The 25025-nt window shown below is 41.3% G+C and overlaps 1 long non-coding RNA gene across 1 annotated transcript in view; it reads right to left on the reverse strand.

The window, feature by feature from the left end:
• Positions 1-24712, reverse strand: part of LOC141981407 (uncharacterized) — an 84298-nt gene extending 59586 nt beyond the window's left edge. The window contains exon 1 of the long non-coding RNA XR_012637766.1: positions 24579-24712. This is a non-coding gene — a long non-coding RNA (uncharacterized LOC141981407). The remainder of the gene's footprint in view (positions 1-24578) is intronic.
• Positions 24713-25025: the final 313 nt, after the last annotated feature.

The raw sequence follows: 25025 nt of genomic DNA on the forward strand, positions 1-25025 counted from the left end.
CTGCATCCCCCATGCAATCTGCTTGTAGGTGTCCACATTTCTATGGCTGGTCTGTAGCTGTGCTTGCAGCCTCTTCTCCTCAGAGGCCCAGGAGATCGAATATCTCCTATCTAGTCCAACGTGGAGCGTGGAGCTGGCATGGTCACAGGGGCTGTAGCACAACAACAGAGAGCTGCTAGGTGTACTTGCCAAACTGGATGATCAGGAAAAGGCATTTCAAAAATTTTTAGGGCTTTAAAGCAGAGGGAGTCCTTCTGGTGTCTATGACCCCTGGGCAGTGGAGTTCATAGTTGTGACCAGAGCAGTCAGTGTCAGGCATTATGGGACAGCTGCTGGAGGACCATTAGGGTTGACATAAGTAACGTGGTATTTACACTCATGCTGTGTCAACCTCAGTACATCGACCATGGCGAATGCCCCTCGGGGAGGTAGTGATACGGCATCACTGTAATGAGGCACTTACATTAGTGAGAGACAAATTTAAGTGTAAACACATGGACAACTAGACTGACTCAAGGTAGCTTATGTCAACCTAACTTTGTAGTCTAGACCAGGGCTTAAAATGGGAAGATAACTTAAGAGTTCCCATCTTAGCTTCACAAAGTACATCTGGCTGGTGGTTCAAAGTTAGGCACTTGCTGATGTATGTTTAACAGGGAGGAGAAAAATTGATGATTTTTTAAAAAAAAACAATTTAAAATATTGGATTTTTTAAAATATAAATTAAATAGTTTTCTTTGTTTTAAAATAAACCTATTTAAAAATAAATTTTAAATTGACAACCTATGTTAAGGCCTAATCTTATAATCAGTTAAAAGCATTTACATTAAATAAAAATAATAATATTAAGACCATGTTTGCCAAGTTTTAAAGAAAGTGAAATAACTGAACAGTCAGTTCAGCTAAGCACCCAGAACCAGAGTGTATTGAACTGGTAAACAAGCTTTTGACATCAGTAGCCTCTTATGCAAGTGCAGAGAGAATATTTTCTTCATATCAATTTATCCAACTAGTTGAGTTCAGTGACTAGCTCATTTGAAGTTAAGAAAGCAGATGGGAGTTGAAAAAGCAGGAAAGCTTGTATTCCTCTTCCAATCTATGAATAAAAACTGTGTGTGAAAGAATGAGATCTACTAGTTCTAATAATTTCAAGGTCATAATGACCAGAAACAATCAGTTCAATTCACTAACTACAGCTAATCCTTCCTTTGTGTAGTAAATCATTTAATTTTAAATGCAAAACATGTTTTGAAAAACATTTTTCTTAAGTATCTAGCACTTTTAAGGTAGTTTTATTTAATAAAAATAAAAATGGCTCATTTTGTTAATTTTTAATTGAATTTGATTTTCCATCAAAATATAGCTTGACACAAACCACAAGTAAAGATATAATCTAATAAATAAATATATTATTTACTACAATAATAAAAAATGTAAAAATTAAGAATCTGGATAAAAGTAAGATGTATAATTGCTTATATGAATATGTATTGATATAGTGTATTCTCTTGGTTACCAAATTTAGTGCAAAACCTGTATTTAGTTGCAAAACTACATGTTTTAATGATTACCAACCCATGAGAATCAACCTCTCTTTAGGAAATTAACTAAAAAAGTATAAACATATGTCCTATTTGCATGCACAAATCAGATATTTGTGCACCTCTGTCCATTTATACACCTACCACTAACTAGCCATGTGCGCACACATGCTTTGTGCTCTCACATCAGATATTTGCATTCATAAGTTAGATGTACATGTATGTCTGTGCCCAATTGCATGTGCTAACTGTAACTTTGAAAGTCTGGTTATTAGTGCAGAGAATGAAGAATGCACCATTGTTTGTAGAATGGCAAAGAAAAGCCGGAGACCCAGCACAGTTGTTCCTAAGCAAACTCTTTTTTGCAGTTGCAGCTGAAACAACAGTAACACTTTGAAAACAGGCATTAATCAAAATAGCAGATTTTTCTTTAGTGAACGGTAATTAGCAGCTCTGCCAGTTTCCAGTATGTGCTGGAGAGCAGACTAGATGATAGGCTGGTAGAAAAATTTTTGTGACAGACACATGAATGTACACACATCCATCCACACATCCGGAGCAGATTATAAATTAGCTTTCCCAGAGAGGCTTTGGTAAATAAAGGGTTCTTTCAGCAAGGGAAACTCTCTTTACAAAAATACTCAGGCAAAATCCTGGCAGCATGGAAGTCAATGGGAGCATTGCCATTGACTTCCATGGGGCCAGGCTTTCATCCTCAGTTCTGATAATATCCACGCCCCCACTACCCCTCTCCAAGTCTAGTTTTCAGGAGTTTTTTATGTATCTGCTAGATTCTAATAGCAGAAAGACCCCAGCTTCCTCTAACTCAGATAACATTTTTAGCCACTGGGCACGTGCACATCTGGATTCTGTTGAACACTGAATAAACCTGACAATGTGTATGTCTAGGTCCCCAAAACAGAAGCCAAAGAGCCATCACTAATTTATAGTTCTTCTGGCAAATGGGGATAGAGTGTGTAAATTCAAGAGGACTACTCAAATGCATAATCTTACTCGCGAGTACCTTCATTGTGCAAGGGCCTTGGATTACTCCATCTCAAAGAATGTTCCTAAACGAAACCAAAACAATAAATTCATTGTGATTGGCCATATGCATTCCCAGAGTCTGGAATAAAGAAATCACAAGTCTAAACTCACAGGAAAAGAAAAAGATTTACTTTCTCCTTAGCACATTTATAAAGATTAATGGTCTTGCCCTTTAGTCTCAAGAGCCAAGGCTAATGATTTGGGGCTTAAGTGCACACACGCTAGCTTTGCTGATAGGACAAACTGTACTTATTCTGAAGCAGCAGTTATGTTCCAGAGTCAATAATCCATTAACTGAGTGGATGGATCATGATCATGGAGAAGAAACAGTTACTTAAAATGATGCGTTCCATGCAAGATCATAACGAAAAAGCGTAGGAAAGGGTAGCTGCCCTCTTGTGATTAGTGCATCACATTGTCAGGTGAGACCCCTGCGTACAGGTCTCAGGTGGAGTCTTTTCTTGACTGAGGCACTGGGGATGGAGACTGCTGGGGAGGAGGAAGTGTATTTTGCCCCAGAGGAGAGTGGGTTACTCGCCTCCCCCGGCTTTGACATCTTGCTGGTGTGAGAGAAATTGAAACTGATTGATATTATTTCAAAGAGAGACCCATTTCTTCATTCAAAGGGAAAGGTTTCTGTGATGCAGGACCTCAAGGGAGTGGATGAGGGAATCACATGGGGGCTTTCACCTCTTTCCTCACGGGAAAAAAGCATGGAAACCATGCCAAGCTAAGAAATATAAAGTTGAAGCTGACATTTCATCCTTAGCCTGTTTTGTTACGCCAAGGTACTGATCTCGGTGTCAAAGCCTGACTGATATTTAAAAACATAGGGCCTGCCTGTCCCTTCGTTGCCCAGTGTAAAATGGGCATAAAATGCTACCAGTCCCATTTTGCATCCATTTTGTCTTAATGTAAATGACTGCATAAGGATCAGAGCAATGGAAAACCAGGCTCTCTGAATTCAATGTCTGCATTTCACATCTATTCTGTCTGAGTCTGAGCTTTAAGCCCATTTAGTAATCTTGACCCACTCTACTACACATACGTTTCTTCTCTCATTGGTACAGATACCCAGGCCTAAAAACGAGATCTTGGTACATTATGAAGAGTTGTCTGAAAGAGAACCACCACCCACAACATTGCTTAGACAATGCCCTTGTTTCACTGCCTCTTACACTGGTGAAACTAAAGGAAAAATTCTTCTATTCCCAATATGTCTGAGAACATTGGTAGCTTGCTGCTAGGTATTTTGATAACTGTAAGAACAGAGTGCGTTATTGAGTTCCAGATAATATTTCTTCATGCTATAATCCAGTTCCTGGATTTCTTGCTAAATATTTTAAACTTCTAAAAGGGCATAGATTATAACAGCTGGGAGCTTCCAGAAGGACTAATTAATATAATAGACAAATGGAGCTCATTAGTACCTTTCTGTTTTCTTTGGTCACCTGTAAGTGGGGGGAAGGGATCCCTGTGAAACATCCAATGAATGCTGAGAGCCTGGTAAGGAGGAAACAGAGAGAAATATTTCAGGTTTCCCCTCCCTTTAAAAAGAACAATACTGATAATAGTCTGTTGCACTTTTCACTATAGTTGTTCCAGGAAGTGTTTTCTATGAAACACCAGGACATATTAAGACAACATACAGCCCCAAGGATAAAAGGGATTCATGGATGCACCCAATGCACTGTTTTTTATTACTAGTGTGAAAACAGGTGTCAGTATATTTTATTAAGAAGTAACATTGGAGAGAGAAACCCTGTTGGTTAAGGATGTTTGATACACTACGGATAACATGACACATCTATTGACTATTCCATTACAGTATCTGTTTTTATTTATCGAATTAGACAGTTTTCTCCCTTTTCCTTTACACACTCTTCTGGCCCTTCTCCCCCATGTAAACATCTACAATGAGTTGTGGCCATCAGCGCTAACAGCTGTCCCATGTCCCCTCTTAAAGAACTGGCTAGTGGTCAAAGTAGCAATCTCAGTTGCTCACATTCATGCCCAGTGACTTTATCACATCTGTGGACTTGAAAGACTTGGCTGTGCAATAATTATTCCTCCCACAGGCATACCCTTAATATTCTTACTAAATAAAGGGCAGTTCATCCCCACAGAGGAGATGAAAGTATTCAAACCATCACCAACACTGCTCAAAAGGAGAGAATAGAAGGAAGTCTACGAAATCATCTCATCTTCCTCCACTCTCACAGGAGCCCCTCCTTGGCTGGGGGAAAGCTGCTCCTCTAGCAAATTGTCCTCCACCAAAAACCAGCATGAATGAACACTGGCTATGTCAGCATTAGCTCTCATGAGTTTCCACTCTTGCCTCAATAGCAGGACTCCCAGAGTTTGGGGGAGGCAATGTCAGCATACCACTTCAGGGAATCATGCTACCGGCAGGGACAGGAACTACCAGGGGGTGAGCTCTGTATGTGAAGATCTCAGCCTTCTACAGAGATCCTGGGGGATGTGGAATTCATTCCTGGCTCTTGGGATAGCTATGGGGTTGGAGGGCCAAAACCCCTGCCCAGTCTTCAGCGAGGCAAACCAAACCCAGCAACCACCTCATCCTTCAGAATCTCCACAAGTGCAAACTCACAGTGTTTATTGCGATACTCAAAGGCCTGGGAGGGGCTGAGCATCCATCCCCAACTGCCATTGGGTGAAGTTTACCAGAAAGGCACAAAGCTCTTCCCTGGCTGAGGACTAGCAGCTCTTGCACCCCAATAGTATTGTCCTTAGCAAGTCGGAAGAAACCTCAACACAAGCAGCTGGACTCTGCCACTGCAGTCAGGGTGGGGAGCGGGCTCCAAATATCACACACACTTTTGACAGACCATCAGTTAGTTTTGGGGCATCTATCAAAGACTCACCTGATGATTTGCATTAAAATCCTCAAGCTGGTTCTGGGCATGATGGTGTGATCAGGGTGGACTGTAGTTGGTGGTCAAAAATACTTAAGAGGGCTGCTCAGCCAGTTTTCTGGAGTTATTAAGAAGTATAGGAGGTAAGTGTCAAATTTTAACAGCTCTTTCTTATCATCCTTGTATTTCTCAGGGAAAGGCAGCTGTTTAGGGGAAAGTTACAATGATTTTGATTTCAACTTGTTCATGAGACAAGCAATGGTGCCACATTATATGGGGTTTGCACTCCTCAAGTGAAAAAACAAACAAACAAATAAAACTGGAAGGGTATTAGCAGATCTTTTTAGAAAGTGTATGCTTGTCCGCACAACTGACAGACAATCCTGAAAACACAAAGGAAAATACAAGGCAAACATCTCTTCAGAAAAAGGGAGGTATAATGCTGCTGTTTGTGGCACAGAAATAATAGTATTCCGCTTATAAAAATTAACTATTTTGAATATCGTTATGCTCTGCAGCCTACTCAGTTCTTTCTAAGCTAATGTTTACTGGAAAGTTTTGCTTGTGTCATTTCTGTTCAGGGCTGGCTAATCTGTGGTTCCATGTGGCTTAATCACATTTTCTTCAGTCTCCTATTGACAATACTGGCCCCAGACAAATAAAAAGCTATCATTCAAAGCAATAACATACCCATTTAACTCAAACCGACATAGGAAACAGTGCAAGCTAGAGCTCAGACAAGTTTAAATGTGCTCTATTAATGGATGACATTTTTAACAATAGAGCTATTGGACCCCGTTGGAAATAATGGGCTGTAATCATGGCAGGAATTAGTGCACATGACGGGTGATTCTGTTCTGGAAATGTTCCAGGACCAGCTGTGTTGAGTCACAGTATTAGTAACCTCTGTAATTACAGCTTTTCAAAACAATTTTTATTTGGAATTGGGGAAAGCCAGTGCAGTGGGGACAAAAACCACCACCACAATTTGCCAAAAGAAAAAAAATGTGTCAGAACTAGAACAATGCTGCCCTGTTTTCTGAATTCCCATCTTAGACTCCCTTGTTCTATTAAAAGAAACCCTCCTATAATCACTATCATATCTTTCTTTTTTTCCTTTCTCATAGTTTAATTACAGCACCTGCTTACAAATGAATGGTCCAGCAAGTATCTGCCTAATGCTTGTGGAGGGAATTCCTTCTGAAACATCAAAATGGCTGAAAGTGTAAATGCTGAGTCTGTTTACTGGATTTATTTGAATGTTAAATAAGCAGCACTCTGCTTATTTTAGGGTTAAACCAAAATAGGAGAGATGGAGAGAGAAGCTTTAATTGCTTATAAATGGCCATAATATATATTTTAAAGCACACACAAACACATGTAGATATATCAGAATAATCAGATTGTGCATATAACAAGCCTGATTAAATGCATGATCTTACTGCTATTGTCCTTGTCCTCATTTTTTCCTCTAGTTGGTTTGTTACTCTCACTTGTCACATCTGGCTAAAATTAGAGTGTGAAGCCTGCAGAACAGGGGCCATGTCTTGTCTTTGTTTTGTAAAGAACAGAGAACGCTTTTGGGTGCGGGTATAAATAATAACTCTTTCCAGTCGCTAATCTTACTTGCACTGGCATTGTTGAAAGAGTCCAGTTTTCGCCTTTTTATTCTTTTCTTTAAATCATATTTGAATACAAGTTTAAAGAGCTGATGGACAGGGAATGGATTAAAAGCATTAGACAATTTGACTGCCAATTAGAAAAGTGCCACGTTACCAGTCAGCAATGCAGTTAGTCAGATTCCTAGTGGAATATATAATCTAGACCCAAGTCAGCTTTTCTCAAAAGCAAAACATTCGGTACTTTTGTATCTGACATCTGTGATTTCTGAAACCATTGAGGGGAGGGAGGGAAAAGAAGTCACATGAGAAGGGAAGGAAGTTCTAAGAGCTTTCATAGGGTTCTAGTTGCTAGGGTAACCATTTTACTTGGTAATCAATATGTTTAGTGTGTTTCTGTTGCTTTGTGCCGACCTCCACAGGCAACATTGTAGGGTGGCACTGGGGAAAACACTAGAAATGAAGAAGACAACAAACCTTGAAAACAATTGCTTCAAATAGAAAAAAAAAACAACCCTAAATAGTTTAAGGCCCCCTAAGATTTTAGTGGAAGTGGGTGTCATTTTCTATAATAGAATTGCAGGTTTTGCTAAGGTTGATGGGAGACTTTGAGTTTCAGAATGATGCCTGCTAGGCAGAACAGAAACTAGAATTTGATTTAAACACTGAAAACAATGTGCTACTTCATGTCATTCTCTCTATGTCCGTCAATCAACATCACTTTCAAATGGACAAAGTTTAGGAAAATGAAATAAATGTTTCTTTAGCAATATCTGAGCAGCAAAGCATTTTTGATTTTATATCTGTAAGGGTATAAAATTATGGGTTTCATATTATAATAGATACATTTTTATATTTATAATTATAGAAGCTTTCAGAATTAAAACTACATAATACTTTCATAGCAAATTTCATCCATGCATCTCAAGGTGCTTTACAAACGAATGTACACATTAATAATCTCATTTTTTAAAATAAGATGATTTACCCAAAGTTATACAGCAAGTCAGTAACAGCAATTCAGACTAGCCCTGAGCTGTTTTTATTGCTATTATGACTTATTGTTTCTATGACACCATAATTGTTAGGGCCCTACCAAATTCACGGCCACGAAAAACGTGTCACGGACCGTGAAATCTGGTCTCCCCTGGTGAAATCTGGTCTTTTGCGGTGCTTTTACTCTATACTATACAGATTTCACAGGGGAGACCAGCGTTTCTCAAACTGGGGGTCCTGATCCCAAAGGGAGTTGCATGGGAGTCACAAGGTTATTTTAGTGGGGGTCGCAATATTGCCACACTCACTTCTGTGCTGCTTTCAGAGCTGGGTGGCTGGAGAGCGGCAACTGTTGGCCAAGCGCCCAGCTCTGAAGGCAGCGCCCGCCAGCAGCAGCATAGAAGTAAGGGTGGCAATACCATACCATGCTACCCTTACATCTGTGTTGCTGCCTTCAGAGCTGGGCTGCCGGAGAGCGGCAGCTGCTGACTGAGGGTGCAGTTCTGCAGGCAGCAGCACAGAAGTAAGGATGACAATACCATACCATGCCATCCTTTCTTCTGTGCTGCTGGTGGTGGTAGCTCTGCCTTCAAAGCTGAGCTCCCAGCCAGCAGCTGCCACTCTCCAGCTGCCCAGCTCTGAAGGCAGCACTGCCACCAGCAGCAGCGCAGAAGCAAGGGTAGCAGTACCGCAACCCCCTCACAATAACCTTGCGACCACACACACACACACACACACACACACACACACACACACACATTTAAATAGCTGAAATAATTAAATTTAGGATTTTAAAAATCTTATGACTGTGAAATGGACCAAAATGGGCCATGAATTTGGTATGGCCCTAATAATTGTTTATGGGGTTCTCCAGGCAAGTGAAAGAAAATGTCTCTGTTCTGAGGAATTTACCATCTGAGGCCCCATCCAACTTTGCCCCACTCCCCCTCAGATGCTGCAATGGGAGGACTTCAGCTGTGCCCATGATGAATCTGGCCAAGCCAGTGGTGGCTAAGAGAGCTGGAGACCAGAAAATCCAGTATTTTAAGAGGAATACAGGTTTTGGCTCTAACGTGTTTGTCACATTTCAGAATCTCAAACTAGCATCACATTCAGTACAGCACTGTACCAAAGAGACACCAGAACATTAGACAAACTATTTTTTGAGTTCAGTCTATTTTTTATAGCCTTTTTTAAACAGAGAATCTTAAAATACTTCACAGTGAGAGATAACAGAATTAGAAGTTACATTACCGAATGGGTTGTAAAGAAGGCACAATTGCAAGATAAAAGGCATAAGAAGATATGTCAGAGTAAAAGAGAAGAGCACTTTCATTTAAAGTGCTAATGTACATAACAATTCTCTCTCACTAGCTGCAGTGCAAAGGCATAAGGGAAGGATGGAAGAATGGAAAGGGGGTTAATAAATGGATTGAATTATTTTATTTTATATTTTATATATATTATAGTTAACTAAGAATTTTATTATTTGTTTAGGATGGCTTCTTATGGATTTTGTGGTGTGTTGTGATGCACTATGTGAAAAATTCTACATAAGAGCAATTTATACTGTATTGAGCTCAATGAGCTCCCTACGAAAAACAATGAAAGATATTTGTGATGAATTTTGTGCTCCCAAAAGGAGCACAAATTGTAAGTTATAGAGACTGCAGTGCTCTATCATTGAACACACACAGCATAGCCAGTGATTTGGCAGTGCTGGCTGCCTCCTGCCAGTTTGCCTCACCTGGGGCTGGAAACTACTGCAAAATAATTCTGTAAATATTTATTTCAATGTTTACATTAATTTGCATCAGCTGTCCTTGTGCCCTTTTTGTGCTTTCTAATCATCATGTGATTAAGCTTTACTACTGTTATTAATTCTTATTGTTCTTGTTTTAACAATTACTTTTCTTATTGTGCCAGCACCTACAGACCCAAGTCAGGGATCAGGGCTAAGCACTGTACACTCATATGTGACCCAGAACTTCAGCTGCTGTAAGTTGAATCATAGAATCATAGAAGATTACAGTTGGAAGGGACCTCAGGAGGTCATCTAGTGCAACCCCCTGCTCACTGGACCAACCCCAACTAAGTCATCCCAGCCAGGGCTTTGTCAAGCCGGGCCTTAAAAACCTCTAAGGATGGAGATTCCACCACCTCCTAGGTAACCCATTACAGTGCTTCACCACCCTCCTAGGGAAATAGTTTTTCCTAATATCCAACCTAGACCTCCCCCACTGCAACTTTAGACCATTGTTCCTTGTTCTGTCATCTGCCACCACTGAGAACAGCAGAGCTCCATCCTCTTTGGAACCCCACTTCAAGAAGTTGAAGGATGCTATCAAATCCCCCTTCACTCTTCTCTTCTGCAGACTAAATAACCCCAGTTCCCTCAGCCTCTCCTCATAAGTCATGCACCCCGGCCCCCTAATCATTTTCATTGCCCTCCACTGGACTCTCTCCAGTTTGTCCACATCTTTTCTATCGTGCGGGGACCAAAACTGAATGCAGTACTCCAGATGTGGCCTCACCAGTGCCTAATAGAGGGGAATAATCACGTCCCTCGATCTGCTGGCAATGCTCCCAATGCAGCCCAATGCTAATGCAGCCCAATATGCCGTTAGCTTTCTTGGCAACAAGAGCACACTGTTGACTCATATCAGTTTCTCATCCACTGAAATCCCCAGGTCCTCTTCTGAAGAACTGCCACTTAGCCAGTCGGTCCCCAGCCTGTAGCAGTGCATGGGATTCTTCTGTCCTAAGTGCAGGACTCTGCACTTGTTCCTGTTGAACCTCATCAGATTTCTTTTGGCATAATCCTCCAATTTGTCTAAGTCACTCTGGACTCTATCCCTACCCTTCAGCATAGCTACCTCTCACCCTAGCTTAGTGACATTCACAAACTTGCTGAGGGTGCAATCCATCCCATCATCCAGATCATTAATGAAGGTGTTGAACAAAACTGGCTCCAGGACCGACCCCTGGGGCACTCCGCTTGATACCGGCTGCCAACTAGACATCGAGTCGTTGATCACTACCCCGTGAGCCCAACAATCTAGCTTGCTTTCTATCCACCTTATAGTCCATTCATCCAATCCATACTTTTTTAACTTGTGGGAGATCGTATTGAAAGCTTTGCTAATGTCAAGATATATCACGTCCACCGCTATCCACAAAGCCACTTATCTCATCATAGAAGGCAATCAGGTTGGTCAGGCATGACTTGCCCTTGGAGAATCCATGTTGACTGTTCCTGGTCACCTTCCTCTCCTCCAAGTGCTTCAAAATGGATTCCTTGAGGACCTGCTCCATGATTTTTCCAGGGACTGAGGTGAGGCTGACCGGTCTGTAGTTCCCTGGATTCTCCTTCTTCCCTTTTTGAAAGATGGGCACTATATTTGCCTTTTTCCAGTCATCCAGGACCTCAAAGATAGTGGCCAATGGCTCTTCAATCACAAAGCCAACTCCCTCAGCACCCTTGGATGCATTAGATCCGGACCCATGGGCTTGTGCATGTCCAGCTTTTCTAAACACAGAGCTACCTCTGATCTACTGGAGGTGGATCTAAGTGGGGGTACTGGCAGGGAGAAGGAATCAGGGTAATAGCCTGTCTGCATGGTCTGTTGAATTGCATCCTACAGGTCATTTGGGACCTACATTTAAAGCATCATGATATTGCTGCAGCAGCAACAGTAACTTCTCCTTTGTTGCTTTTCAACACTGTAGTGGGGCTCTCCATGTGCGGGCTGGCTGGGCAGACCTTGTGGCAATGCCACAAAACTAGAACACCCTGAGAGGCAGAAGGCTGACATGCAGAAGACCGTGGATCTCCTCTATTGATCTAGGGCCCTGCATCCTAGGAAAGTCCACTCCAGGAGAGGACAATGCAACAGAGCCAGAGCTTCTCAGGGGCTATGATCTGTCTTTCCCGTCTAAGGCTCGTAAGACATGAATGGGAGTATTTGGCGATGGTTTAATGAGGCTGTGCCAAAGTCACATCTCTGGCCAAAAAGGAAAAAAACTCCTTGATGTTTGTCTTATAAGATATTTAGGCAAATGTACTATAAACATTCTGTTTTCCTGGTGATTTCATAGTGTAGATTCAGTGGTTTTCAAAATATAACAGTTTTCAGCTGTTGAGCCTAAAGAAAACATAGCCAGTAAAGAGTAGCCAGATAGATAGTCTGAATAGCCTGATGAGAAATAAAAATCTGTGCCCAGGAATATATGACACAACAAAGAGACTAAAAACCACACGGGGTATCTGGATTCTAGCAACCGGCTTTGCTACCAGCTACAATGAACTTGGCAACTCAGCAATAGAGCATCCCCTCATATAATTGTATTAAGAAAAGGGGAATTTGGAAGTGCATTTTTTTTTTACTGAACCAGGGTCAGGATCTATGCAGCAGGATGGCAGCTATGCAGGAGTCCCAGCTTAAGAAAAGCAAACCCTCTCCATTGAGAAGGATTTTTTGTAGGTTAGGTTTTGTGCAACCAAAATAACATATATGCAAAAACCATTGCACTGTCTGGCCACCTTCCCTTCAGCTTAAATCCTTAAACTAAAAGAAAAAAACAAAACAAAAAACAGCCATTCTTTTATGTTTCCACAGCACCCCCTAGCATAGATTCTACAGCATAGATTCCACAGCAATCTTCTGGGCCTAAATCCCCTTTTCTTTGCTACACAAAAATAGGGTTCTAAGCTTGTTAAGGCACTTGATTTCTTCAGTCTATGCTTTTAGGGTATGTCTACAGAGCAAGAAAAGGCCCATGGTAGTGAGGCTCAGAGACTGGCTCAACTGACTCAGGTTTGTGAGCCCCACGTTGCAGTGACTAAATATAGCAGTCTAGATATTGGGGCTTGGGCTGGAGCCCAGGCTCTGAACCCTGGTGAGGGGGGGATGGTGTCAGAGCCAAGGCTCCAGCCCAAGCCTGAATGTCTACACTGCTATTTTTAGCCCTGCAGCATGAGCCCCACAACCCTGAATCAGTTGACACAGGCTCAGAGGCTCACTGCCTTCGGGGTTTTTTTTTTTTGCTGTGTAGATGTAGCCTTAAAGTCCCTTCTGGAATGGTGTAACAATTACATTATATCTAATTATTTATGCTATATTGCTTGGGACATTTTAGAACGAGTCTGGACAAAGTATAAGAAAACTTATTATAAGGAACCAAACCTGCCGAGAAGGCAGCTAGAGTGGATGAGCTAATGGGTCCTTCTGATTTTTAACTTCTATGATTCTGTGAAATAACGTATCAAATAATTAGGAGCAAGGCAAATAATGCAGTGAATCAGTGATTACAAATTACAGTTTATTCACACACACACATATCCTGAGCCAGCAGAGGAATGTGTATTATTTAATCGTAACATAAGCAATCCATATCTCTTCTCCTTTTATCCAACTAATTGCAGGCACATTCTATGACTATGATAAGCAAATCCTGTTTATGTATTAAATACTTGGGATTTACATGGGGGGGGTGTAAGGTTCTGCCATTTGTTATACATGAACTTTTTGTGTTTTCTCCTCTTCTATTCTTCATCCGCTAAAGTGAGAATGTTTTCCTTCTATGGAGGACTCTTCTCTTACTCTTGTACTTCATAAATAGAATGGGCTGTTCTGTTTGGTGTTTTGTTTTCAAAACAGCCTCAATCTGGTTTTTTGCAGACACTCCAAGAAAATTTTCTGGTCTGGAAGATGTTTGTTTGATGAAAGAGCAAGCCTCTGAATAAATGAGCAAGGGGCTTGCCAAAGCTACATACATAAGTAAATTGTAGCTAAAGATGGTATTAGTTTCTGGAGTGAATATTCACAAATTTGAAATTGGTGTTTTATGAGCATTCTGCAGTATTCACATAAAACTGACCATTTCAGTGAACATGCCTGCCAACAATCTCATTTGCTACAAGATTAAGACTGCTATGATTATTTTGCTGGTGCAAATTCCATCCCTGTTAAGCAGCATACACAAAGGAGTTAGACTTCTTTAAATTCACACACAGGATGTTGCGCCTGCAAACTGCAGATGCATGTAGGTGCCTGCATAATTTTGCACACACAGAGTGTCCTGGAGCCCCTGAATCTCTGGTGTGATACTTACTTGTTCACATTGGTTTGGCCAACAAAGACCAAGTCACAGCTGGCAGTAATAGAACATATTATAAGTTGTTTAATTTCTAAGGGAAGTGGATCACTAGCTGAATGGCACTGCTTCCCCTCAAACCTGGAAGCATTGTTATTCTGAGATGATATTGCAGCTTGTAAAAGCAGAATAAATCTGTTACACTCCAAAGTTTTTCTTGATGGATGCTTTTACTCATTGAGATTTCTAGACATTAATCAATATATTCTAGGAGCGTTCACACAATGTTATCTATTGATTTTTTTCCAGTAAATTTATTAATTTTGAATAACTAAATTGACTGCCATAACAAGCAAAATGTTCTAACCCCTGAACAAGTACAGAATGGACACTGACAGCTGGAGCTTCTCTTTTCTGGAGTTCCCATCACTGGAACACAGAGGGGTGTTCCATCTCTAGACCTATTTAGTCTGGACTTCTCTGCTGAGACTGCCCAAATGGCTACCATACACAACCTCCATGTACGTATGTTCACCCGTGAGCAATGAGGCTGAGACTACCAATTAATTGCTCATATGCCAATGAACAGCTCTCAGGAAATAATGACTTTAGGTTAGTTGCAGACTGAGCTTGTTTGAACCAGACACCTAGAGAAGAAATTTTGTAATACCCATTACCAATCTCCAAGTCATTCAATCCTCCAATCAGTAGGGGTACTTTGAGTTATTCTTGGCAGCACCACTGAGATAATTTTTGGCAGATGAACAGCCCAATTAACTTCACTGGCTTTGTAACTGAGAGCAAAATGTGGTCTTACATTTACAAGCCAGAGTGTAGCTTCAAAGCTCCCTCTAATAAGACAACCAAAAGCATTGTTCATGATAGTCAAATGACTATCACATGCAGGTTTGGTTTTAAAAGAGCAGCTTTCCAGAAAATACTGTTTTATACTGGAAAAGTGTGCATCAAATAAATGTTCTTGTATATCTGACTCTCTGTCCCCAGGACAATCAGTTCAATATTCTCCAGGTCAATGTCTCACTAAGAAGAGATACATGTCTAATGGCTCGGGTTGCACAAATCAGCAACAGCACAAAAATGTGCTAGAAAACAGTTGAGATTTTCAGCTCTACTGTGATTTATTTGCCAGAAAAACACCCACCTTTTTAATGTCAAATTCCAAAAACTGTAAGTTTATTCATTATGAAATTATTTTGTATGAATGCAGTAAACAATAAAATAGTAATTATACAAAGATCTCTTTGCCCTTCAAAGGATACAATCCATATTGAGTTTAAAATGATAAAATGTCACAAACCTACTGAGCTAGGTAATGAATACAACACTGCAATTTAGTGATTCATTTCTGAGCTGCTGTTAATAGTTTAAATGTTTCTTATTTTAGTGGTTTTTTTTTATAATTGTGGTAACTGAAGCTAGATTATAAAAATGATTCTTGTCTAGGTCATTCCAGAAAGAAAAAACAATTAAATCCTAATGATATTTCACCTGCAAAGAAATGGTAGTAATAGTTTTAATATAACATGATGGCTATTGTGCCTACGGCTGCCATCTAAAGATGATAATGAACATGCCTAAAGTTAGGTTAAAATAACATTGAGGCAGAAACACAAAATATATAAAGTATCAGGGGGTAGCCGTGTTAGTCTGTATCCAAAAAAACAACAAGGAGTCCAAAACGAACGTTTATTTGGGCATAAGCTTTTGTGGGTAAAAACCCACTTCTTCAGATAGCCCTTTAGAGCCACTTCTTCAGAGAGTGGTTTTTTACCCACGAAAGCCTATGTCCAAATAAATCTGTTAAAATATATAAAGTTGAGTTTCAGAGTAACAGCCGTGTTAGTCTGTATTCGCAAAAAGAAAAGGAGTACTTGTGACACCTTAGAGACTAACCAATTTATTTGAGCATGAGCTTTTGTGAGCTAGAGCTCACTTCATCGGATGCATATTGTGGAAACTGCAGAAGACATTATATACACAGGGACCATGAAACAATACTGCTGGGAGAGTGGGGTGGGAGGAGGTATTGTTTCATGGTCTCTGTGTATATAATGTCTTCTGCAGTTTCCACAGTATGCATCCGATGAAGTGAGCTGTAGCTCACGAAAGCTCATGCTCGAATAAATTGGTTAGTCTGTAAGGTGCCACAAGTACTCCTTTTCTTTTTATAAAGTTGAGTGTAATCAAAGAAGTGCCTGATGCTATGTCCTTTGTAATCCCCATTGTTCTCAGGCCTATGCAAATCATACAACAGTAAGCATACAATTCATTTTGTCTATAAAATCATTCATATACAAGTGTCACAGGAGACTCCATGACCTCTTCTATTCAGGTTCTTATACCATGCCTGGCACCTTGGTATCTGAGCACCAGCCAGTAGAGCAATAAATGATGTGACTAGCATAGATCACATATGGTCTGAACCACAGTGGTCTCATAGTCATGTTTAGACTCTGGAAAAGGGCACACATAATGTGGGCTACCAATATAGCAGAAAGCGGGCCGATGTAAATATAGTCAGGCCTAGTCAAAGAGGGCTCAGTGAAATGGCCATGTTTCATATGGAGGCTAACAGCACAGAGAAACTAGGGGGCTCATGGAATAGGCTACAGAAGGGAGAGTATTAGCAGTGAGAAGGCCAGTGAGAAGAGATGGGTTTTCACATTGGATTTGAAATGACTTGGGGAGTCAGGTAGATGCATACAAGACTGTACCAAATGGTGAGGGAAGCATGGGAGAAGGGTATATTGCTCACTTTAAATATAGACAGCGAGGTCGAAATTTAAAAGAAAGAATTCAGGTACCAGAAGAGTATAAGTAACGAGTTTGAGAATACAAAAAGATGGTTTCAGGAAGATGGGAGAGGAGGACCAACCTGTGGAGGTGCTTGAGGTTCATGAATGAGAGATTTTTTTCTGGGTTCTGAAATGGACAGGAAACTAGTAGCAATATCTAAGGTGGGAGGTGAAGCTCTTCCATTTCTAGGTATGGCTGAACATTTTGGACAAATTGAGCATCAGAGCTTGAAGACAAAGAAGTTTGGGCAAAGGAGTGGTCGAGATAGTGTCCCACACGCAGACAATGTATGATAGAAGACAGATGTGTAAACCTAGGGAATGTGAGAAGACAGAACTATGTGAGAACATTGGAAAGAGATGGAAGAAAAAGACAGCATCTGAGAGATGGTAGGAGGAGAAAAGAGAAGCACCAGCAAATTGGTAAATATTATATCTAAATCAGAAGGGGTAGAAGAATGAGATAAATTGGGCCAGATCTGACTTGCACCCTATAGCAGTGGTTTTCAAACTTTTTTCCTTGTGACCCAGTTGAAGAAAATTGTTGATGCCCATGACCCTACATAATTATATCTTTTGACTAGAGTTTTCATAAAATCATAATATTGCAATTCATTCCAGCTTAACCCACTTTACATAACTAACACTAGACACTAGCCTTCGTAAGCCTCTGGTAAAGAGTGTGGGAGGTGGCCCAGAGTAGGGCAGAGGCTGGGATGCGAGGGTGAGCGCTCTGTCTAGGGGTGAGGGCCCTAGGGTGCAGGAGGGGGCAGAGGGCTGGGATGCAGGGGTGAGGGCTGCAGGGTGGGGCTGGGGTTGAGGGGTTCAGGGTGCAGGAGGGGGCTCAGGGCTGGGGCAGAGGGTTGGGATGTGGAGGGGGGGGTGAGGGCTCTGCCTGGGGGTGTGGGATCTGGGTGGGGCCAGGGATGAGGAGTTTGGGGTGTAGGCTTGCTGCCCCAGGGCTGGGGCCAGAGGACTCTCCCCAGCCCTCTCCCTGCCAGCAGCAGCTAGCTCCGGGAGAGGGGTCTCTCTCCCCCAGTGCCAGCAGGCAGCATGGAGCTCTGGGGGAAGGGTCCTTTTCTCCCTCTGCATGGAGCTCTGGGGAAGGGTCCCTCACTCCCTGCGGGCAGCAGGGAGCTCCAGGGCCAGGAGACAGGCCTGCAGCAGCCCTGCAAGCCCCAACTTGCTCCCTTCCCCAGTTCCCTCCCACCCCCTACCTCTCTCCTCTCCAGGTCCCTGCCACACAGCCCTTTAGAGCTGCTGCGGGACAATGATTATTATAATTCGAATCAGCAAGGCGACCCAGTGCCTGACATTCCACGACCCAGTACTGGGTCGCGACCTGTACTTTGAAAAAGACTGCTCTATAGGGATGAATTTACTTCAGTGGCATTACCCATAAGGTAAGACAGAGCTAAATTGTAATCATGAAAGCCCAAAGAGGTCACAGGATAGAGAACACCAGCAAGAACTGAAAAAATACAAAATCAGATTTCTCCCCTGCAAGTTTGGTTGACTTCCCCACCCCCTCATCTTTTAAACTAGATTTTGGGAGGTGGGTTTCCCTGTCAAATTAAAAGGACATGAATGCACTGACACATGAAGTCAATCTTGAAAATATATTGGGGCATCCGTAAGAAAAGTCTTTGTGTAATCTAAATGCTGTGAAAGTGCAGTAACCATTTTTCAAAGCAGATATTTTGGAAGTTCTATGAAACAATGCATTGAAAATATCAAAACCAATGAGATTATAATGTAGACTTACTCGTGTTCCAAATTTCATTTTGTAACTAAAAACCATTATTGAATTATTTGAGCAGAAATGACCTCTTGGATCAAGAAGCCTCTGATATTTAAGAACATAGAAAAAAGACAAAAAGTCTTTATACATGAAACAACTTCAGCTGTGTCACCCTCATTAGCAGGCATCACGTGCCATTGCAGCAGAATGGAGAGAGAGGTTTCTTAGCAATAAGAAAGGTGTTTAATCCCAAAGCTATCTGAAAATTTATGTGCAATCAGCTAATTTTTCAAAGTGTTCTTTGAACGCAAACTCTTGTGATCAGCATTTTTATAAACGAGATGCACAACACTGTTTGAGCAAACTGTTCATTAATACTTTGGTATGACAGGCCACCGGAACAAAAGGAGGCAGACACAAGTGAGAAGAGAAGCTCCGTGGAATGGCTGGGAGAGTAACAGAAAGGTGGTAAATAGCAATAATAGCACCAGCACCATATATAGCAATGGCTTTTGTGTTTTCAATGGGTTGCTCTAGTGAGATTCTCACATTTCAAGGTATGCAAAGGTGAAGGATCTTGATCTAAAATTTAGACTGTATCATAACACTGAGAAGCCAACCAGCAACAGACTAAAGATAATGAGGGAAATCAAAAGGGGAATTTGAATTAATCATTATTTGAATTAATCATTATAAAACATCCAAAACATTAACTAACCCAAGAGCAGGGGAAAGCAAAGAGGGGAGTTCTTGAAGCGGTCTTGATGCTTAAAGGTTACAACAAAGTTGGAAGACATCCTGTAATAAAATAAAATAACTGCTATAAATAATGATTACCCAGAGAGCCAAGGAAATTGATTGCTGAGCCTGTGAAAAATTCCTATATATGACTGAAGTTCACAAAAAATCTATATGAATATAAGTAATGAAATGCAAACTGATCACTGCCATGAAAGATGGAGGAGGGAGGTATCAAGGAAAACTTGATGCTTACTGAATAATAGAAAGGAAATTGACATGGAGCGATTTAACTTTCATACCCCCAACAGGTTTCCTGTCCCTGACAAGATAGAGGAAAAACCAGCAGCCAACTATTGATCATGAGCTGACAGCTAACTGAGTGCTGCCAGAAAGAAGGGCTCCTAATTGGTGAAGAATCTGAACCATGATATCCATGTCCCAGATCAATTAAATAGGATGGCTGTTGTCTCTGGGATTGTAAAATGTATTATCACAATAAGAAGCGCTGGCCTCTTAAAGAATGCTACATTTTTTCTTATGGGAACAAATGACACGAGTGAAGGAAGACTGTAGAGAAGAATCACAATAGGGACACCGGAAGGAAGGTGAAGATGAGGTGAAGCAGCCTGTCTTCTTAGAGATCCAGTATACAGTGCAAAGAAGGGAGAAGAAAGATATTGGCAGCCAACTCTGAATGGGTAGACAGAGGGATATGGATTCCTAGAACAGTTTCTGTGGTGACAGTCTGGCTGGATTCAGAATCTGTGTTTAAGTAGGGCTTGGTAGATGGCCTTAACTAGGTAAGAAAAGGGAGAAAGGTACTTTTGCTTAACTTAAATAATCCTGCAGGTGAAATGACCATATAAAGTAAGGCAGAAGGTAGACTTGTTCTGAAAATAAAATAGATGGAGAATGAGTATTAATGTACTAAAATGTCTGCGTGCAAATGTAAGGGCACGGGAAACAAGCAAGGAGAACCAGAAGTGTTACTAAATGGTGGTGATTGTGATCTGAAGCCAGGTGGGAAGATTTTCATAGGGCTAGATCCTTCAAGATGCTGAGGGATCTCTCTAACCCCAAAGAAGTTATGAGTATATTATGGTACAATTAGATATCATCATATACAAATAGATAAGAAAGGCTTTTATAACTACTGTACATCAGAGGAAAAACCACTGGGGAGAAAACAAGCCTTAATAAACAAGGGGGTGATTAAGTTGAAGACTCAAAAATAGCTGAGACACTGAACTGTTTTAAATTGTTTTTCCTGTTGAAGTCAGATAAATCTGCACAATTAGAAAGAGAGAGAAAGAAATAGGTAATTTTTTCATCCCTGTCCAGTCACTCCCCACTCTCATCTAACAAACTTTGCTTTTTTCTATCCACAAGAGAAAGAAGGGCAGGTGTGCTGGTTTCATATTTAAAAATCTTTGGTTTAGTCAAGTACCTTTTTGATAACACTCTTTCTGGTTCTTCTTTGTGATGCCAGCATCCACCTGTGCCATAATCCCAGGCAGTCACCAGGGGTGGTTAGTGACATTTTTTTTACGTCTTTCAGTCTACTAGTAAGTTGGCTTTCTGTTGTATGTATAAACCACATCATCTCACAATTGCAAGCTGCCTTTGGAAAGGTTTGAACCCATGAAGTTTGATATTGTTATTATCCCTACTATGCTGCCAGTGTATCATAATACTGCTGTATTTAAGTGCAATATGGAAAGGAGAGTGCACTGTTATAACCCTACCATCTTGAAGCTCCTCTCTGAATTGTTTCTTTGTACTTACCTTATTCATTACATCTTTCAGATTCATACTTAGCTTTTTCTGCATTATTCAATCAAATTTCATTTTGCTTTTCTTTTTGTATGTCTCATATGGATGTTGTTGAAACTGAAACCAATTAAGCAACATCTGCAGACAGAATGTGAACAGAATTTCTTTCAAGAGAGACTGCTCTGAATAAATCAGGGAAAGCTCCCTCAAATAAAGAGCTTGCTTAAGTCTTCACTACAGATGGTGTTTGAACACGGCTGTGAAGAGAACAGTAAGCTGATATAGTGCACCCCATGCCTTTACAGTTAGCTGCACAAATTGTGTTCAGACAGGTGTCAGCTGGTCATGGCTAAACCCTAAGGGCTGGAGGAATTGATATAGTGACCCATGCAATAGCCGTTCAATTATGACTAACGCATCTTAGTGTCTGTGGTCCCTGATTAGACTGAATTGAATTTTAAAGATTATTATTTTTCTTCTCAAGAGTTAAGGCTCTTTGGGTGCCTTCACTATGCATGGCTGTGTCTTAAAATGTTTAGATCTCTTTTAAGCTTAAACATTAACTCTGAATTTTGGGGGTTGTAATGCTTGTTTTTGGGATAGTCACAACATCCTTGTAACATTTTTTTTACCCTTAAATTACTGATATGTACTTTCAACCTGAACTCGGGTTTAATACGTCCCCTTCCTCCCCCCCAACCCCAAAACCATATTAATGAAACTTAAGCTTTCACATCACGGAAAGAATATATCCCATTCCCTAACTGTTTGACTGAAATTATAGTCTGTCACCAGCTGCTCTTGAATCTAGTCAAGACTAAATTCTAGCAGGTTACTACAAAACAGCTCTATGGAGGGTTGAATTTTTCTGGCCTTAATTGGCTATTCTGGTAGCACATTCCATCTGGGCTTGGAATACAACTCGTCTAGTCAATATTCATAATGGATGACACTAAACTGCGGGGGCAGGTAGATATGCTGGAGCATAGGGATAGGGTACAGAGTGACTTAGACAAATTGGAAGATTCAGCCAAAAGAAATCTGATGAGGTTCAACAAGGACAGGTGCAGAGTCCTGCACACAGGATGGAAGAATCCCATGCACTGCTACAAGCTGGGGACCGGCTGGCTAAGCAGCAGTTCTGCAGAAAAGGACCTGGGGATTACAGTGGATGAGAAGCTGGATATGAGTCAACAGTGTGTTCTTGTTGCCAAGAAGGTTAACAGCATATTGGACTGCATTAGTAGGAGCATTGCCAGCAGATCGAGGGATGTGATTATTCCCCTCTATTAGGCACTGGTGAGGCCACATCTGGAGTATTGCGTCCAGTTTTGGGCCCCCCCACTACAGAAAGGATGTGGATAAATTGAAGAGAGTCCAGCGGAGGGCAATGAATATGATTAGGGGGCTGGGGCGCATGACTGACAAGGAGAGGCTAAGGGAACTGGGGTTATTTAGTCTGCAGAAGAGAAGAGTGTGGGGTGGGGGGTGGATTTGGTAGCAGCCTTCAACTACCTGAAGGGGGATTCCGAAGAGGATGGAGCTCGGCTGTTCTCAGTGGTGGCAGATGACAGAACAAGGAGCAATGGTCTCAAGTTGCAGTGGGGGAGGTCTAGGTTGGATATTAGGAAACACTATTTCACCAGGAAGGTGGTGAAGCACTGGAGTGGGTTACCTAGTGAGGTGATGGAATCTCCATCCTTAGATTTTTTTTAAGGCCCGGCTTGACAAAGCCCTGGTTGGGATGATTTAGTTAGGGTTGGGCCTGCTTTGAGCAGGGAGTTTGACTGATTCATAGATTCATAAATATTTAGGTCAGAAGGGACCATTATGATCATCTAGTCTGACCTCCTGCACAACACAGGCCACAGAATTTCACCCACCACTCCTGCAAAAAACCTCCCACCTATATCTGTGCTATTGAAGTCCTCAAATCGTACTTTAAAGACTTCAAGGAGCAGATGACTGGATGACCTCCTGAGGTCTCTTCCAACCCGAATCTTCTGAGATTCTATGATTCTATAATGGGGAAGTATTCCCTTGGTCATCCATGGGATGTAGACCTTTCAGATCCCCTCGATGCTCTATAAACGGTAGGAAGCCTATGCTCCCAAAATCGCAAGCTTCACAAGCTGATTTGCGAGGGAACAATGCATCTTGCTGCCTACTCTTATTAATTCCCTGAGAACACCAGGTACTGCAATTTAAAAAGCAATACAATTTTATCTCTGTGCAGGCTTTGTAGGTTAATGAAATGTTAATTGAGGCTGTGTGTGTGTGTGTGTGTTCAGCACATTATGACAGAATGTGCAGTGCAATAAACAGATTTCTTCCTCTTTGTGGTAACACCTGAAATCTGATTTCTTCCCCCTTTGTGGCATCATTACTTCTAGTTGCTTCCTGTATTCCTTCATCAATACCCATCATCATGGAGGTTGCACCTGCATGTGTCTGGCAAACTAGGAAGATGTTTAAAATAGTAACAAGGGGAGGTGCTTTTTGTTTCTTCACTGTTATTATTTGGGATGGTTCCACTTAAGAACTTTGGACCACTTCCGCACATTTTCTAAGCTGCACAATGGTATTGATTGCTCCAGTTTCTGCTGCATGGGGCTCTTAGTAAAAAGCAACGACTCAGCTGGTCTGCTCAGTGAAGCGGTTTTACACGCTCAGAATGTGCTGCTGAGTGGTTAAATCAAAGGCAGCCCTTTTCATGTAGCCAAAGTAGCATGGCAGGCAATAGCAAGGCTTTTGGGTAACTTTGTAAAGATCATTGTAAATACTACTAACAATAGGTCTGATTCTGATCTCACTTATGTGGGCAGTAACTTCTGCGGAATTGCTCGCAATTTACTTCATTGGAGATGTGTTCAGAATTGGACCCAATAGCTTCCATTCTGGTCAAAGGGATCAATACATGAAAAGATACCTAAAAACACCCATGTAACTAAATGTATAAGCAGTTAGATCTTTGAGAAACATTGTTGTGATTCAGAACTTTTCAGAAGCTTTGTGGCACCATTATAGCCACATAGTTCTCTGCATAAGTCTCTTACTGGAATAGTTCCTACATTTCTAGGCAGATCCTGTACTGGGGATCATAAAGCTGTTGCCATCTACCCATATTCTGTTTTAATGTATAACGATTATAGCAATTTACTGGATTTACAAAGAGGACACAATCTTGCACTTCCTGATTGAAGCCACGTGGGTTTTGACTGCACAAAGGGCTTCTGAGCCTCCTAGCCAGTGAAGGGAGGAAGATGCTGTGGATCGTACCTTAGCCCTACTCCAGAAAGTAATAATAGAGGAAAAACTAACAATGGACTGACCTGAATAGAAAAGCCTTGCAGTGAGCCTTGAACAGTATCACAGAGAGATGCTGGCAGAACTGGAAGGAATTCACAGGTGGAGTCTCTGAAGCAAGAAGCCCTGGCACCTTTGAGATGGGAAGCAAGGACAAACTGATCTGACTCAACTGCATTGTGTAGGATGAGGGCTGTATATGCTATGAGGGAAACCTGGAAGTGCCAGCTGTAATTAAAAAAATGATTTCCAAATGCAGTTCTCCATTCAGAGAAGGCAAGAAATGCTTCTTACGATTTAAGCTCTGAGAATGCTGTGCTGAGCAAAAGGAATACAGTTTTCTTTCAAGGGCTGTATGCTAATTGGATTTATGCATTTAATGACCTTGGCAGCATTACAGACAAAGCCTTTAACATAGAGATGAATTGTTTGTGTGCAATTTCTTTAAAGATTAGGCATCAACATACTTTCCC

This window comes from Natator depressus, chromosome 2, assembly GCF_965152275.1.
Source record: "Natator depressus isolate rNatDep1 chromosome 2, rNatDep2.hap1, whole genome shotgun sequence".
Classification (NCBI taxonomy): Eukaryota; Metazoa; Chordata; order Testudines; family Cheloniidae; genus Natator; species Natator depressus.